This window comes from Rattus norvegicus, chromosome 10 (assembly GCF_021556685.1).
Source record: "Rattus norvegicus strain SHRSP/BbbUtx chromosome 10, alternate assembly SHRSP_T2T, whole genome shotgun sequence".
In the NCBI taxonomy this organism is placed as follows: Eukaryota; Metazoa; Chordata; class Mammalia; order Rodentia; family Muridae; genus Rattus; species Rattus norvegicus.
The window spans coordinates 94,510,844-94,529,947 of record NC_141543.1 but is presented as its reverse complement, the minus strand read 5'-3'; positions in this window follow the sequence as shown (position 1 = coordinate 94,529,947).

Below are 19,104 nucleotides of genomic sequence, written 5' to 3'. Positions count from 1 at the left end.
CACACCTTTAATCTGGGTCACACCTTCTGCTGGCGACCTACATAAGGACATTGGAAGAAGGAAGACTCTCTTCTTGGCCTGCCTGCCTTGTGGGAATGAGCCACTGCTAGGTCCTTGGACTTCCATTCACAGCTGCTGCTGACCTTTGTTGGGGAGTTGGACTACAGAAAGTCATCAACAAATTCCCTTACTATATAGAGACTACCCATAAGTTCTGTGACTCTAGAGAACCCTGACTAATACAGCATCCATCTTGTTTTGTGAGACAGGGTCTCTCACCAGGACTTATGGCTTGCCCATTAGACAGACTGGCAGGCCAGTGAGCCCCAGCGATCCAGTTCAGCCTCTCCTGTGCTGGGACCACGAGTGTGTGCCACCACATTTGGCTTTGGGGAGGGGGCGTGTTTTGTTGTGACAGGGCTTCTCTATGTAATCCTGGGTGACTAGAATTTACTATGTGTACCAGCTGGTCTTGGACTTGTACCACCTGCCTCTATCTCCCCAGTGCTGGCATTAAAGACGTGTCACCATGCCTGACGCCACAGCCTGGCACCACACTTGGGTTGTATTTTGGGTGCTGAGAATCAAATCTGGACCCTCATGTTTGCATGACGAACTCTTCATGAACTGGGCCATTCCTCCAGACCCTTTTCATTTTGTTTTTAATGCGTGAAAGGACGAGTAAGTCAGCTATGACCCTGGTTCCCCTGGCTCTGTCCTCAGAGGGAGGGGAGGGACACAAACAACTTCTTACTTACAACCTTGTCTTGTTTTGATTATCGAAGCCAGAGCAGAAGTCTACATGATGGAGTCAAAGCTCTGAGGGGGACCCAGGCCACTCCAGTGAGCCTGTGGACCCCTCCTGCCCACCTACCCTCTGCCCTGTGTCTGTCTCCAAATCCCCTCATCATGTCAGTCTCCTTGCAACCCAGAGCCAGGGAAGGTTGGGTTCCAATTCCTGGCAGAGCCCAGCTTCCTGTTTTTCTCCAAGTGGACAAGGTCAGGCTGCTGCTGGGAAGGGATTGTAGGGACCCCAGAGGGCAACAAATCCCGCTATGTGGAGGAAGGAGGGGCTCTGAACCCTGGGCTCCCTCTTTCTCTGATAATCTTTCAAACCCTGCAAGACCTCCCGGTCCCCTCTGACCTGGGTTTCAGCATGCTCACCTATAAAATGGAGCGAGTGGGTCTGCAGATCTTCCCATTTGTAAGAGAATTCAAGCCAGACAAGTTGAGGACATGGAGAGCTCTGTCTACCATGAAGACCCCAATGGCTCCCTGTGAGTAGGGCCTGTGACAAGGAGCTGGGGCAGTGACAACAGTATTTGCTGATGGCATCCGGGCCCTGTGGAGGGCCTTCTGTGCCATCTCACCTTCACAGTGGCCTCTTAAATCTCCCTTGAATCCCCCACCCCACCCCCACCCTGCAGACATATGGGAACTTTAGCAAAGTCTGGTTTTGCAAAGGGGAAAGTGAGGCTGTGTTCAAAGGTGCAGGCCATGAGCAAATTCGAGGCCTGTGCCCATAGCCCAGCCATCTCACGCCACTGGTGTTGACAATACCTGGGAAATCCAAGAGTCCTACTGTCGGCAAACCGTGGAGCCCTGACGGGCTGAGGACTCACTGTGTGAGACACTCACTGTTTAAGACACTCACTGTGTGAGACACTCTGCAAGTGGGTACCAGCAGCTAAAGAGTTCAGGAAAAGGTAGATAGCGGGGTTGGGGATTTAGCTCAGTGGTAGAGCACTTGCCTAGCAAGCGCAAGGCCCTGGGTTCGGTCCCCAGCTCCGGAAAAAAAGAAAAAGAAAAAAAAAAAGCATGTTGATGGCTCCATTTGACAGATTCGTGAATCTGCTCTCATGAGTGCAGCTCTATTAGTGTTTGTGGTTGGGTGAAGACTAGAATTTCGTAGTATAGCCTCTGGCCTTAGTGGAAATCATGGGCTTATACTAAGAGCTTTCCCATAACCATCATGCCATACCCAGGAACCAATCACTATCCATTCCACACCACTGAGTGCCCACCATGTGCTAGGTATCTCGGGACACCCTTCCTCTTCCAGGGTGTAGAGCCAGACTCTCCATGTTCAAATCCCAGCTCTGCCTATTCAAGATGTAAGACTTTGGGCAAGTTTCAGAACTCACCTTGTCTCTGCCACCTTTGAAGGATGGGGGGCACAGTAGAGGTGGATGGGGTGGCATGCATTCCTAATCCTAACCCTCAGGAAGCTGAGACAGGAGGATCATAAATGTTATCTAGACCAGAGGCTATACACTGAATTACTATTCTCTACCCGTAACCCCAAGCACTAATAGCACTGGCCTCATGTGTGGGTGATGGGTTACTCTGTTGAATGTAGCATCAGCATCTCCCCTTACCTGGAGGTCCACCCCAAGCCCCGCTCTTTCACTTCTCTCCACCTGCTCTGTCCCAGCCCTCTCTCTCTCTCTCTCTACTTCTTCCTCATCCCTTCTTCCCCAGTCTTTCCTGAGATGAGCAGCTGGCTTTCAGGAAGGGTAGGCACAGGCCATTGAGTCCAATGTCACAGTCATGTCAGCATCTATGTGGTGAATGGGCCCACGTGAGAACAGGCTCCCACTCTTCCTAGAGCCCAAGGAAACTCTTGCCTGCCTTTCCTGATGAGCCTTCTCCATCCGTTACTCCGAGTCAAGGACTCGAACCCAAAGACAAGAGGGAGTCAGAAGCGCTGTAAGCCCAGAATTCAGGAGGATTATGAGTTCGATGACAGCCTGGAGTACATAAGGGAGACTCTGTCTCAAACGAACGAACAAAAACAAACAAATAGACAAGAAATTGTTGAGGAAGGAAAGACCCTTTCACATCCAACAAAAGTGCTAAATCCACCTGCCTATGAGATGTGGACCCAAGGACACTGAGGCATAGACCAAACCAGGCCTAGGTGCACAGGACTCCAGACCATCTAGCCTGAGCAGTCATGTGCAAGAAAGCCTTGCCTCCCCATTTTTATTTATTTATGATTTTGTTTTTGCAAGATGGGGATTTGCTATGTAGCTCAGGCTGGCCTCAAATTCATTACCATCCTCCTGCCTCAGCCTCCTAAACTCTAAGATTACCCATGTGTACTCCACACCCTTCTCAGTTTGTTTTGTTTCCTCTTCCTCTTCTCCTTCCTCCTCCTCCTCCTCCCCCTCCTCCTCCTCTTCCTCCTCTCCTTCTTCCTTGCTTTGAGCCAGAGTTACGCTAAGGAGCCGAGGATGGCTTATAACTCACATAAAACAGACTGGTCTTGAACACACAGAGATCCACCTGCCTCCACCTTTCATGTGCCAGCACGATGGGCTTCAGCGGTTGGTCTGCTTCTTTGTTTTGTTTTTTTTTTTTTTCTTTTTTTTTTCTTTTTTTTTTTTGGAGCTGGGGACCGAACCCAGGGCCTTGCGCTTCCTAGGTAAGCGCTCTACCACTGAGCTAAATCCCCAGCCCCTGTTTTTTTTTTTTTCTTAACCTTCCAAAAAAATTATCTTCATCCAAACATTATGTTTTGGGCTTTCTCTGAAATGTCCCCAGAGGTTCTTCTCTCTGCAGATCTGCTTCTGTTTCTTTCCGTTGTCATGGTCTTCTTCCCAGCTCCATGTCCTCAGCCACCTCTGTGGGTGAGAGATGGCGTGGTCTGGTATGGGGGGACAGAGGAAGCGAGCGGGCTGGCAACAACAAAAGGACCACCTGAGAGTTGGATGGGTGGGTGACGATGATAATCACATCCACCCGATCCCAATTGTTGAGCTAGGATGTGGGGCAAGTGGATGATGTAATCCGGGTAGTGTAGACGCTGAGCCTGAGATGTGAAATGGAACATGGATAGCCACGGGAAAGCAATCTTGCTTTCAAAGGAAACAATGAAGGAAAGCAGTAACTTGTCCCTATATCTTGGACCTTCATACCACCCTACATCCACATAGGAAGCAGTGAGGACACCCAGTCTCGGGCCCCGACTGAAGCGTCTGCTCAGGCATACACCTAAGGTCTAGCACGTAGGCAGGGCTTGATAATTCACGGCTCCCCTGCAACTGGTCCTAGGACGTCCACCCTAAGTCCCGGGCTCCAGAAAATGCCATGGAGACTCCTCAGCTGACAGCTCTCTTTGGAGGTTTTTCTCAGCTGAAGAGACCAGGCTCATCTGAGGCACAGCCAGCGGCAAGGGACTGATGTAACTGAGATGGTACTGAAAAGCCACTTTAGCCCTGAGCGCTCTGTGAGGTTAGCTGAGGCTTTCATTGAAACCACATTCTGTCTAACTTCTCCTCTGCCCAGCCTCGCTTCTGCCCTTTCCTTGGGAATGGCGCCAGTCCCCACGCCTCCTAACCAGCTTCCTACACACTCATCCCTGCTCAGGTGCTGGTGGTTCAGGAAGCTCAGCCTCAGTCACCACCTATCTTGGAAGTGTCCCAGGTAGGATGAGCTCTCGGAGACCTTCCGGGTCTGCAGCACTGCCCACTGTGGTTACCTGTCTAGTGATACTGGATAGAAAGCTTCGTGAGACAGAGACGTAGACGTCTCCTCACTGATTCTGCAGAACCCAGGCCTGTTGTGGCACGTAGTCAATAAATATTTGTTGAATGAATGGATAAACGACCTTATCTGAGGAGTTGGAGATCGGGACACCTCCAGGAGGAGGGTGACACTCTGAGCAGCTAAAACTCTAAGGCAGAAACACAACGTGCGTTCATCTAGACTTCCAATGTCACCTGCCTTTGCTTTACGCCCCGCGCATATCTCTTCCCAGTGCCGTTCCAGCCCTACCTGGAGCTCTTCACACACTAGTGGGGCCAGCCTGGGCTCCTGTCCTATGAGAGGTCATGGGTTAGAGCTAGACCAAGCACTGTGATGTAACATGAGGCATCATGAGGACAACCATTGCTTCTGACTTGAGCAAGATTTTACTTGTAATAATGTTTGGGTGGGTTTGTCTACAGTGCCGGGAACGTCTCGGATTCTCATCACGCCCATTCTTTAAAACTCTGACTCCCTCCTGGGGTTCCTTGAACCACTCCCTGCTTTTCCTTACCCTTTCTTCTCACTCTCCACTGAAAGCCATGATCCTGTGACCCTAGGCCAAGGTGAGAAGTGTCTGGCCCTATCAATGACTATGGGGTATCCATGGTAAAGAACATTCTTTGCTTTACTCTGCTTGTTTTGTAAAGCTGGGGATAGATCCCAGGGCTGTAGGCAGGCCTTGCATGCACACTACCACTAAGTTGTCATACATCTCTGGCCAGGGCCACGTTTTTTAACGATGACCTTTGAGAGGCACTGGCCTTGGTTTGCTTGCCTACTCCAGACCAGCTAATAGAGCACTGGGCCCAGATGGGAAAGCACCTGCTTTGTTGACGTAGCCGGCTGGCAGTCACCTACCCAAACCGAGGAGGCTCCCAAGGGTTCTAATTCAGCTCCTGGAACCTGGAGCCAACCTGGTGCTGGCAGGCCAAGTCTCCTCTCTGTCTGCCCTCTTTTCTTCCTATTCCCATCTCCTCTTAGTCAGACACAGTTCTGACACCTCAGGAAGGCTCCCTGTTGGTGGCGGAGTCCGGGGTTCCAGGAAGTCCAGACTGAGCAGATCCCTAATGGTACTCTCAATTCCTTTTTTTGCTTCTTAAAGGTCCCCGAACTCGAGCTTCGCCCTGTGACCTTCCAGGCAGGATCCTAGCCACAATTTCTGCGTGGCTCACCCTCCCCCCATAAGTATACTTCTCCCTTCTAGGGCCTTCTGAGAACCCTAAAAGGTCACTGATGTGAAGGAATGTGTTGATAGCAGAAGAGGAAACTGAGACACTGAGGTCCATTAACTGTTTCTACCCGCCAGGACCCAGCTTCCAGAACGGTCTCCATTATTTAGGTGTCAACTGCTGGAGGGCACTCTTCCCTCCCCTGACCCAACACTGATGAAGTAAAAAGGTTTAGTTGTGAAATGTGGAGTGCTTCCCATCCCACCTCCATTAGTCTAGGGGCTGCAGAATTCTCTAGAAAGATGAAGGGTTATCTGGAGAGACTGCAAACTGAGCAAGTGCAAAGGGATCAAGACTGAGCAGAAGGAACCTCGTGAAGAGATTCGGGAGGGTTTTCTTAGCCTGTGATTTTGTCCTGTAGGCATAGCAGTGCAAACAAACATGTAAGTGCAGCTTGGGGGTGGGATCCCTTTAGCCCTTCCCCCCCCTCCTCATTCCTCTCTCACGCCCTGGCCCAATAGCAAAGAACCCTACGTAGGCAGATGGACTGCGTCTGCCTTCCTGCAGAACGTTTATTATTTTGTTTCTTCCTTTAGAAAAGATTTTGGAGCACCCGGGTCAGCCCATAATGGTGCACCGGTCCTCAAGGGGAACATGGTGTCTGTCCCAGAGTGCGTGATCCAATGGGTACAGTTAAAGAATGTCACAGCAGAGTCGGGGTAAAGGGTCACTTGAACAGGCAACGAGACAAACACGGGAACAGATGAGAGACCCTAGCTCAGGGAGGAGGACAAAGCCAGGCTGAACTGGGACAATAGCAAGTGAGTCGAAGGACACCTCAGTCTCAGAGGGATAGCCAGTGGTAGCTGCCCGCCTGACTCCCCATCTGTGTAAACAGAATGAACTGCTTTTGGATCCTCATTTTATACCAGTTTCTGGTTAAGTGCCCCTGGGTATGTTGTTGAATTGTGCTCTGTTCCCGTTCTCTCATGTAAAGCGGAATGTAGGAAACCTGCCTAGTCTCTACGGAAAGCCAAATTATTAGCATAACTGTTCTTCTTACGTGATCTTTTTTTTTATTTTATTTTATAAAGTAAATGGGCTGGAGAAATGACTCAGAGGTTAAGAGTTAAGAGCACTGGCTGCTCTTCCAGAGGACCTGGATTCAGAACCCCCATGGCAGCTCACAACTGTCTGCAACTCCAGTTCCAGATGCTTCAGTGTCCTTTTCTGGTTTCCATAGGCAAAGGATGTAAAGGGGTGCACACCTATCATCCTGGCACTAGACAAGTAGAGGCAAGAGGTCAGTCAGAAGGTCTAGACAGACTCAGTAACACAGCAAATTCAAGGCCAGCCAGGCTATGTGAGACTTTTCTTGGAGAACCAATTCCTAAATAGTTACTTTTCCTAACACCAGATAAAATCTATAAAAACACAAGCTACTTGGAGTCTTCAACCAATTTCGTTAGCAAACTAGCGAGTGGGAGAGCCACAGAACAGCCCTTATAAAATGTTCCCATTGGTGCCAGGTTCCAGGTAAGGCCTTGGTCACTGTGGGCTGTCAGATTTGTATGGGCAGATGCATTGCCACTTGGAAGATAGGGGCAAGAGGATCAGGAGTTCAAGGCCAACTCTGGCAACATAGGAAGTTCCAGGCCAGACTGAGGCTACCTAAGACCTTGCCTCAAAAATAAATAGTGAAAACTCAAAATAAATGAATTAAAGCTCAACCCTCCCGGGGTTGGGGATTTAGCTCAGTGGTAGAGCGCTTGCCTAGGAAGCGCAAGGCCCTGGGTTCGGTCCCCAGCTCCGGAAAAAAAAGAACCAAAAAAAAAAAAAAAAAAAAAGCTCAACCCTCCCAACACTTACCTTGTGTTGTTTCCTATTTTCCTCACACCTGACACTTCTTCTTCCTGGATCCCTGCCTGTTCCCCACTGTTCCACTCAACCCCGGCCTCTCATATCATCCGCAGCCTCTTTGCCCCTTTACCTTGTGCCCCAGAGAAAGCCGGTAGCCACTGCCAGGCCCCAGCCACCAGGTGCGCAAGCCTATATCTACATTTCTTCCGTCAGGCTAATTGTTTGTGTCTTTAGCTAACAAGACGTGGTTGATCACGGGCCCTCGGGTGGCTGTGGGCATTGTTCTAAAGGTTCGGCCGTAGCAATCTCCTAGAAGGCGTATTTGCGTTCAGTCATTTCATCATGTTATATTTTAAGAGAATTGAGCTGGGCAAGCCTGAGCCGGATGGTGCTCATCTGACTGAGGACGCTGCATAAAGGCCCTGGGCAAAAAACACCTCCGAATGTCTCCGGAGCCAGGGATGACAGAGATAGGACAGCTGTGGGACTGAGGGAAAGAGACACTCTGAAGGAATGCCCACTTGTGACAGTTCATTAAACCAAAGGTCTTCCGTGTCCATTTATGACAAGTTTGTTAAGTGAAAAATCTACCATGACCAGAAACTCTTTTGTTCCCCTCAGAAACTCTTTTTTTTTTTTTTTGGTTCTTTTTTTCGGAGCTGGGGACCGAACCCAGGCCTTGCGCTTCCTAGGCAATCGCTCTACCACTGAGCTAAATCCCCAACCCCTTGAGCTAAATCCCCAACCCCTCAGAAACTCTTAAGAATTAAAAAACAAATACAAATAATACTGAAAAAATAATCAAATAAGCTGCCAAGGAAAAAATATGGAGGTGAGGCTGCCTGAACCCCAAAATGTACAAGCATTCAGCTGCAGACATAGCTGAGCATTAAACACCAGCCCAGAATGTACAAGGTCCTGGCAGCAGCAAAGCAAAACCCAATACACGATAGTCTAGCCTTCCTCTTGCTTATTAATTTTCTAAATTTAATGCTTTTTATTTAATGTGTATAGGTGCTTCGTCCGCATGTATGTCTGTGCGCCATGCGTGTGCCTGGGACCCGGAGACACCACAAAACACCATCAGACGTCCTGAAACTGGAGTTACAGAAGGCTGTAAGCTGTCATGTGGGTGCTGGGAATCAAACCCAAGTCCTTTGGAAGAGTAGCCATGGTCTTTACCAGTGCGCCATGGCTCCAGCCTCTTCCATTTTTACTCGGTGATTTCCCAACCTCGGTTGTGTGAAATCCCACCGGGTTTCCACTTGTGCTATTCATTTACCGTTTTCTCTAAGTCTCGCCACCTTTTAAAATTTTTTAAATTGTTTCGCTAGGAATGTTCGAATTTTGGAGGTAGAAATTCAGTAAGTACTCTTTTTGCTAATTAATAATTAATCCCAGTAACAACCACGTATTGTTACTGAACACTAGCCAGGTTCCATGGCCCGCTGACACGGTCACTCTCACACCGATACTGTGTTAAAGAGGCTTGCTAGCTGGGCCTGTTTATGCAGGCCTGCCATCCCAGCTCCACAGGAGGCTGAGACGGAAAGGTTACAAGTTCAAGGGCAGCCAGGCTGAGGTAGACTCAAAAGAAAATAATCGAAAAGAAGCACAGAGAGAAGGCTCAGCAGCCAAGAGCACTGGCTGCTCTCAGAGAGGACCTGGGTTCAGTTCCCATCCCTCAGACGGTGGCTCACAACCACCTGTGACCCTATTCCAGAGAATCCCAATCTCTCTTCTGGCCTCCACAGGCATCAGGCATGCGCTCGTACACATCTGTGCAGCCAAGCACTCGTATGCATGAAATAGTAAAGTAAAAACAAATCTTTAAAAAAGTATAAGGAGGGGTTGGGGATTTGGCTCAGTGGTAGAGCGCTTGCCTAGCAAGCGCAAGGCCCTGCGTTCGGTCCCCAGCTCCAAAAAAAAGAAAAGAAAAGAAAAAAGTAAAAGGAAGGCCAGCAAGTAGGGCGGAGAGGCACATGCCTGTAATCCCAACACCCACGAGTGGAGGCGGAGGATCAGAAGTTCAAAGCCAGCCACGGCTACATGAGACTTTATCCCAAGTACCAAATGCAATTACAAAGGCTGGCGCATGGTGCAGCTGCAGAATACTTGCTTAGCATGTGCAAAGGCCCAGGTTCAAGCTGGAGTACCCCCACCACAAGAAAAAGATTAGCCCGCCTCAGAGAGAGGCATAGAAGATGGAGTAGCACTGAACGAAGCCTTTCTCCATTCCATTCCAGCGACTCCATTCACTCATATTTTCCCGTTTTCTTTTGTGTTTGCGTATTACTTGGGCATGGGTGTGATGGTCAGAGGACAACTTTTAGAAGTCAGTTCTCTTCTTCCACCGGGTGGGTCCCAGGGACTGAACTCAGGTAAAGCTTGATGCCGGGTGCTTTTAGCCACCAATCCATATTACTAGCCCACTACCATTGATTAATTAATTAGTTTGTTTATTTTGAGACAGAATTTCTCTATGAAGCCCAGGCTGGCCTGGAATTCACAGAGATCTGCCTGCCTCTGCCTCCTGAGTGCTGGGATTAGAGGCGTGCACCACCACTGCCTGGTGTGTTTAAAAAAATTAGATAAAAGCTATACAAAGTTCTGACAAGAAAGCCCAATGGGTAAATATGCTTGCCTACAAGCATGAAGCCTCGAGCCATACAAAGGTCTGACAAGATGGCTAAATGGGTAAATGCTCTTCCCCACAAGCCTGAAGCCTCGAGTTTGATTCCCCAGGAGAGAACAAACTCTCAAAAGTTGTCTTCTGACCTCCATACATGTGTTATGGCGTGTCATACACACAATAAAGATAAGGGGCCTTATGAATGCATGCCGCACGTTTGTAGATGCATGAGGTATACTGGAAAAAATGCAAAGCAGGTAAAATGGTTTATTCAACAGAGGACACCAGGGGCTGGGCGTAGAAGAAACAAGTTTGATCTTCTGCAGGGTGCACAAGCATGTCCACAGACTGTTTGATAGACAAGAGAAGACAGGAATTGGAAAAGGAATTAGCTTTGCAAGTGCCCCGTGTGACTTAGCTCTGTGGCCTGTCACAGACCACCTACCTAGTGAACCATGAGGGGAACCCTGTACCCCTATGGAAACGTCCTGTTGGTATGTGGCTGATTATTGGGAAAAACTCTTGTCCCCACAGACTAGAGTCTGCACTAATCTCTGGATCCCAACATCTGGATTTTCCCTCAGTCTTACGTGAGCATCCTTTATCTTGCCCGAGTAAAACATATCTTGTTCCTAATCGGCCCTTAGCGTAGTCACGCAATCTTTGACTGACGTCCCTGGTATGTGCTTCAGCCCAGGGTAAGTCACCCATTCCTTTCCACTGCTTTCCTGGGGCAGTTTCCTCTCTCAGAAAATAGGAGTGGTGATGTCAGGGCACCAGGGCGGTGGACCTGGCTGGCTTTCGTCTCCATGTGTTACTTAATCCTAGGAAGCACGTACTTAAGGATATTTTAAAGTTTTGGCCTCAAGGTCATTTCATCCCAGGTCTACTGGGAAGGGGGTTCTCACCTTGGCTAAATCCTGCAAATCTCACTGTGTGGGTGAGGAAGGAACATCACAGAATCTCAATTCCGGGGGATTCATCGTACTGTCTGAAGCTGAAGACCGGAAATCCCTAGGAACGTCGCTGGTTATGTAACAATTCTATGGGGTTACTGGAGACTCAGGGTTTTCTGCTCTGCCTCCACAGATGAACTTTGTTGTTGTGTGCATGTGTGTGTTCGTGTGTGTTTATATATTTCTCCTCTGTGTGTGTCTCTCTCTGTCTGTCTGTCTCTCTCTCTCGCTCTCTCTCTGTGTGTGTTCGTGTGTGTTTATATATTTCTCCTCTCTCTCTCTCTCTCTCTTTGTGTCTCTCTCTCTCTTTCTCTCTCTCTCTTTGTGTCTCTCTCTCTGTCTCTCTGTCTCTCTCTCTGTGTGCGTGTGTGTGTGTGTGTGTGTGCGTGTGTGTGTGTGTGTTCGTGTGTGTTTATATATTTCTCCTCTCTCTGTGTGTGTCTCTCTCTGTCTGTCTGTCTGTCTCTCTCTCTCGCTCTCTCTCTCTCTGTGTTCGTGTGTGTTTATATATTTCTCCTCTCTCTCTCTCTCTCTCTGTGTCTCTCTCTCTGTCTCTGTCTCTGTCTCTGTCTCTCTGTCTCTCTCTCTCTCTCTTTGTGTCTCTCTCTCTGTCTCTGTCTCTGTCTCTGTCTCTGTGTGTGTGTGTGTGTGTGTGTGCGTGTGTGTGTGTGTGTGTGCGTGTGTGTGTAGAGGCCAGAGTTCAATGTCAGGTGTCTTTCTCTATTGCTCTCCACCTCATTTTTTTGAGATGTTAAAAATAACAACAACAACAAGAAACCAACTCATTGAACCTGGAGCTCGCTGATCTAGCTAGGCCGTCTGGTTAGCGAGCCCCTGGGATCCCCCAGTGAGCCCTCGTGCTTCCCCTGTGCGAGGATTACGGACATGCCTCTACCATGCCCAGCTTTTTATGGGGATGCTGGAAACCTGGATTCAGATTTTCGTGTTTGTGTGGCGAGTATTTTACTAACCAAGTCAGCAGCCCAGTCCCTTGTTTTTCACTACTTTTGAATGATCTGTATGTGAGGGCATGTGCTCATGTCTGTAGGCACCCATGGAAACTAGAAGAGGGCGTTTGATGCCCTGGATCTGAGTTACAGGTGGTTGTGGGCCACCTGACAAGGGTGCTGGGAACTGAATCCTCCAGAGAAGTAGGAGCTGCCCTTAGCCACGCCATTTCTCTAGCCCCTGTGTTACTGTCTTTTAAAGCAGGGTGTTATATAGCCAATGCTGGCCTTGAACTTGCCTTGGTGTAACCAAGGAGGACCTTAAACTTCTGCTCATCTTGCCTTTTCCTTCTGAGTTCCAAGATGACCACCATACAATGAACATCTAATCTGTGCTGTGCTGGGATTGAATCCAGGCCTCCTCCAACCCTGAAATGAGGACTTTTACCCTTAAGCTGACTTCTATTTCTAGGCTTCCATGCTGCCAGACTCTGAGTCTATGCTCTAGAAAGAAAAAAGGGAGAAGGGCAAAGGACCAGCTAGATCCACCTATCTCCCTGGACAGGATTGGGTAACACAGTCATCCGGGCTGCAAGGAAGCATTCAACCTGAATAGGTCAGCCCTATAATTAAATAAGAGTTCTGATCATACATGAAGGGAGAATGGGAACCCCATAAGCAAATCACACTTTCATCTAACACTCTATTAAGCTGGGACTTAATCAGCAGGCTGTGATGGTTTGTATATGCTTGGCCCAGGGAATGGCACTATTAGAAGGTGTAGTCTTGTTGGAGGAGGTGTGTCACTGTGGGTGTGGGCTTTAAGGCCCTCATCCTAGCTGCCTGGAAGTCAGTATTCTGCTAGCAGCCTTCAGATGAAGATGTAGAACTCTCAGCTCCTCCTGCGCCATGCCTGCCTGGATGCTGCCGTGCTCCCGCCTTGATGACAATGGACTGAACCTCTGAACCTGTGAGCCAGCCCCAATTAAATATTGTCCTTTATAAGACTTGCTTTGGTCATGGTGTCTGTTCACAGCAATAAAACCCTAAGACACAAGCAGTGGGAATCCATTAACATTTTTGAGTGAGAGAGTAACCTTGTAAAAAGGATCAGTACTTAAATGGATGGGCATAGTAGCAGGGCCCTTTAATCCCATCACTCAAGAGACAGAGCTCTGTGAGTCTGAGGCCGGCTGGTTCTACACTAGTGAGAACAGCCAAAGCTACATAGTGAACCCTGTCTCAAAGAGAGGAAAGGAGGGAGAGTGGGAGGGAAGGATAGCAATAGATAGATAGATAGATAGATAGATAGATAGATAGATAGATAGATAGATAGATGATAGATGGATGGATGAGTGAGTGGGTGGGTGGGTGGATGGATGGATGATTGGATGGATGGATGTGTAGACAGACAGACAGAGGAAAGGACTGACACTGAAAAGAAAGTAGGAGAAAAGGATAGAACAGACAAAGGGAGGTTCCAAACACAACAGGAACCACTTGAAGAAGAAGGTGTGACTTGGCACAAAGAGGTGATGGAGATTCCATCTTGGAGGACTGGCAGTGACATCATTGACACAGAGAAGTGTAGAAATGACAATGTCAGGTGGCTAGAAGGTAGACACATTCTCCGGGCCAGTGGAAATTCTACTTCAGAGCTCAGGTTGAAAGTTACAAGTGGAGGTGTCAGTTTAGAAGTAGGCAACTCTGAGAAGACAGAGGAAGGGGCAGAGCGACTGAAATGCCAACAGAACCTCTCTCCTCAGCTCGTGGCCCCAGCATCCTAGATGCGCCTTCTACCCCTGGCCAGATTCCATCCACCATGGCTTCTTGCTACTGCAGCTCTCCCTGTGACGACTCTGTCCTAGGTCACCACTTCCTGCCACTGCCCTGGTCCAGCCCTGTCACATCTTACTGCCAAGCTCTGTAGCTGGTCTTCTGCTCCGAAACTGCCGTGCTGCTACATGTTTTGAAAAGGGACGTTGAGTGAAAAGTCCATCTAGTATTTTAATCTGTCTTTTCCCGGGGCCCTATCTGCTATGGTGGTCTGCATTGCCTTCCACAGTTCAGGTCACAGGCTTCAGTGTGAGTTACATTTCTTTCCCTGTCCCTTATGTCTGACGTGTCCAGTTCCCAAATGGCTGGCTGTGCTTCATCGCCATCGCCACGCCTTGGCATGTGACTTCTGCTCCCCGTTACTCATTTGCCTGGCCTCCTGGCGCACCTGGCATGGCAGCAGTCCGTCTGAGAGGTACCCCTTCCACGAAACCTTCTCTGATCTTTCCTCTGTGACCTTCCTTCACCCAGTAGCTCCTCTGTCCTTTCTATTGTATTGCTGATTCCCCCAACCCCATGAATGACAGACCCCTTGCCTCATTCATCACCGTCACCAAGGACTAGGTCAAGGACCAGCTGCGTGCAAAGCGCTCAAATTGGTGCTGAATGATTCATTGGCAACCGAGAGGTAGAGACAGGTGGATTTCTGTGAGTTCAAGGCCAGCCTGGTCTGCATAGTGGAATATTGTCTCAAAAAAAAAAAAAAAAAAAAAAGAGGAGGAGGAGGAGACAGAAAACAGAAAAGGACTGGCTCCAGATGTTGCTGGTTGTCAGGAGTTTGTCCCCTCTAACCCCCCTTTCAAGTCCTTCCTTCCTGAGCTCCCTCAGAGAAGCTAGTCCCTATCTTCCCCCACTCCTGGGCTGTGTGCCCTGCTGTCTAACCCTCACTTTCTCTGCAGTTAACTGAGCCCTGCCAGCTCATAGGCCAGCCAGAGTCTGCCAGGAAACTAGAAGACAGACAACAAGGAGAGTCCATGTTTTCCCTCAATCCCTGTTCATCTTCAATGGGGGGCTGTGGAAATGGGTGAGTCCTCTGTGTGGTTCCCCAGTGACCCTGGCTCCCAGGCTCTGACTGCCCCTGCCCTGTCTGGCCTTCCCACCAGGGGGCAGAAGTGGACTCCAGGTCACAATTGCCTTCTGTCGGCCTTCGCCATTCTTCCGTCTCCGGTGTAACTTATTCCTCCATGAAATGTTGTTCGAGCGTAGAATGATTCTGCTTGCATGGCTGCTTCCTGCCTGATGCAGTATAGTTCATCCTCCGTCATCACCCAACCAAGGCCCAGATGACTCAAGTCCTCATCTGAAGTGACTTAGATTCTGCCACTCACTAGAGCAAAAGCTCCCTGAGGGCAGAGACTGGTTGGATCCCAGCCGGACCCTCGTGGGCTCAGCACATCACACTGAGCAGTACAGGGAGATAGGAACTGAGACTGGGGCATTTAACGGAAGCCAAATTAGCAGGTGTTCACAGAGAGGGGAGGTAGGCAGAACCATCCTGCAAGGAGTTTATGCAAACAGAAGACACTGGGAAACAGTGTATTGGAGAGCGGGAGAGCCAGGATGATGGGGAAGGTGGTGTTTAGCTGGTTAGACATGTTTAGGCTGGGAGTCTGAGTTGCATTCATGGGTTGAAAGGAAGATGCTACAGGAGCAAGGGCCCTGGCTGTGGAACAATATGGTGTTAAGTGGCCTCCCATGAGGATTAATGCCACCAGAAGGATCAGGGGTAGTATTTTTTTTTTTTTTGAGACAGCATAGGGCTGGAGAGATGGCTCAGTGGTTAAGAGCACTGGCTGCTCTTCCAGAGGTCCTGAGTTCAAATCTTAGCAACCACATGGTGGCTCACAACTATCTGTAATGAGATCTGATGCCCTCTTCTGGTGTGTCTGGAGACAGCTACAATGTACTTATATATAATAAATAAATAGATCTTTTTTTTAAAAAAGGTGAAAATGGAGAACTGAGAAGTACAGGTGCTAAGCCAGGGTTCCCTCCAATGGCGCCAAAGTCAGGGAGGTGGGGCGACTCAGAAAGGTATGTCCAGGCCTGATCTTGGTAAAGTCACCTTTGTCAATGCCTCATTTAGATGGCTCCACCCTTTGCCAAGGCTGGAACCTCTTCTTCCTCTCATCCTGACACTTCTCTCTCCTCCTCCCAGTTATATGGTCCCTTCTGTCAACCGGATGTGTGGTAAGATGGGCCAATTGGAAAATGTTGGGAACTAGTTTGGATGGGGGGTGGGGGGAGCGGTACTCACATGTTTATTCTATTCACTTGATTCCCATTCAAGCTGCCAATGTGAGGTCACAGTCATCCCCGAATCTATCTGTTTCTTCTACTGCTTCTCCATCCCCTACCTAGAAATCTGGGGTAGGTCCAAACTGGGGACCGGCACTAACACCAGGGCTGCAGCTCTGACAGGCCCCTAGTGGGAGGAAGCATACCTTTTTCTCCAGGAATGGCTGCCCCTAGGCCTACATCCTCTCTCATGTCGTCCTCACACCAGCCCTCACCTGAACTCAAGATTTCACAGGAATGTGGGCCCGGGATGCACGTGCTTCAGCCAACACCTTCATACTAGACATTCGGTAAAGGTGCTAAGGCCTGAAGACAATTCCCCTTCTCCAAGGCAAACAGGAAAGGACAAATGGCCCCTAAAACAGCCTTGTCTCACCACTGCACCCAACTCCACACAACTGATGGGGGTCCTTGGCTTTTTTGAACCCCAAAATCTCTATGGAATCCTGCCTACAGGGCGTGTGAAGTGCTGTGTCATTTGAATTGTGGATCTTCTGGTACAGCATAGTGACCCTGGGCATGTCACCTCTTTTCCAGGCTTCAGTTTGCTCTTCCTCGAGGTGAAGACAGTAGTGACGTTGCAGGGGTTCTCGAGTAGGGACGGCTGCTCCTGGGGATGCTTAGCAGTATCCAGGGTTTTTTGTTTTCACTCAGGGTATGGAAACCTTGGAGACAGTCAGGAATGCTCTTAAACACCCTACAACAGCAGGGCTTTTAGTGGACTGTCCAATACAAAATGTCATCCTGAGGTAATTCAAGTGAGGCTCCTCACGGACATACTCAGTGTCTAGCTCACGTTCTTTCGTTGGTTGGGTGATTGAAGACAGGGTCTTATGTAGCCCAGGCTGGCCTCAGACTCACTGTGTAGTTGAAGATGGAATTGAACTCCTGGTCTTCCTGCTTCCCACTTCTGGAGTGCTGGGATCACAGGCATACGCCACCACCATCGTTTCCGGCAGAGTCTGTCCTTAATCTCTTGCCAAGCCAGAAGCGGAGGAACGAGAGCAAAGGGTAATGACACATGGGTGTGAAGAGGCTATGATGTAACCCACTCCTTCGCATGACGACTTTACGAATTAATTTTTAAAAACGAGTGATGTAAACAAACAAGCACAGAGGCTGAGCTGGGAATAGGGCGTGGCTGTTATCCCTAGGCTGGAGACGTGACGGCGGGAAGAAGTGTGAGGCTAGCCTGGGATAAATAAAGAGTTATAGACCACAGAGAACTTACCTAGAAAGAAAAAAAAAAACCAGGGAATTATAGACCTTACCTAGAAAGATAATAATAATAATAAATAACAATATATAAAGACATATAGGCTACAGAGATTTTACTTAGAAAAGGGGGAAAAAAGGGTGAGAATGTAGCCCAATAGCAGATTACTTGCCTAGCATATGCAAGCTCCTGGATTTGGATCTTCAGGTCTACAGAACAGACAGACCCTACTTTTTTTTTTGTTTTTTTGTTGTTGGTGGGTTTTTTTTTTTGTTTTTTGTTTGTTTGTTTTTGTTTTTTTGTTTTTTTCAGATTGGCGGAGTCTTACTCTCGTGTCTCCAAACCTGAAATAGATGGGCTGTGAAACCCCCTGAGTACTAAGAGGCCAGCACTGCCCCAAGTATGAGTCACCCTGCAAATGTCAATTATTTTATTTAAAGCTGAGCTGAAGTTGCACAAGTGACTCAGGGGCTCAAAGCCTGCCCAGACTGCCATGACTTAGAGCAGGAGGAAGTCAATTTTGCCCCAAAGCTCTCCTAGTGGGTGGGTATTTCGAGATTCAGAGATACCCCAGGGCTCTCTGGGAGAGAGAAGAGGGGTGTTTGCTTCTTGTCTCATACTCTGTGGAGACAGAAGAGAAGTAGCCGAAACCAAGAAGCGCTGCTTTCCCCTAATGTTTTCCTTGTTAATGAGTCCAGTGGTTTGTACACACACACACACACACACACACACACACACACACACACACACACACGCAAGCTGACCCTCCTGCAGAGCCTTGTGTCAAGGTAGAGTTGAGTCTGTTCTCACTAACACATCCTATTGGGTGTAGGCTTAAAGAGCAATCATCTCAATGGACTAGACCACTCACGAAAGGGACCCGGGACAGAGGGTATCAGGAAAGCTAGGAAGCACAGAAACGATGGCTGTCCTAAGAAAGGAGGGGTGAGAAGGAGCCGGCAAAAGTGAGCCAGCCCTGCAGGGAGCGTCTGCAGATTCTGGGCCTGTTGCCCACAGTTTTCCTGAGAAGTGCTTTGCCCAGAGGCAAACAGGTGGTGGGAGGGGAGAGACAGACACCCAAGAGACCTGATACCGACCTGTACATCTGGCCCAGCTCTGCCTCTCTCTGACTCACTGAGATGCCAAACCTTAGGGGTGGAAGGAGTTTTTTTCAGAAGCCCCCAGCCCCTTTTCCCCCCTTGTCTTACCATCGCTCAGCTGGCCACTAGCAGAGACAAGATATGTCTCAGAGACTGACATATAGCCTCTGCGTATACTGAAGTATATAGACTCAGTTTGAGTCCCAGCCAGAAATAGTTCTAGAGACAACACTTGACCCGGTTGAGACTAAGGCAACATGGGCTATTAGCAACTGCAGGCTTTGCTCTAAGGTGTTTGTGGCCCAGGGGAGTGGGTGAGCCTCTCGGGTTGTTGTTTATTTGGTTTTGTTTCCACACAGAAGTTAGGCTGTGCAGCTCAGATTGGCCTCCTAAATGCAGGCCAGGTTGTGGGATTTCCATATAGTCTGAATGAATGGCTTTGCTTGGTGTACGACGACAGAGGTCTGCTTGAACTGTCTCCAGAAAGAAGCTAGGTCTGCAAAGTGGTCACAAGCAGACAGTGGCCTGGCCCTGGATCAAACCTTTCCAGACAGGCT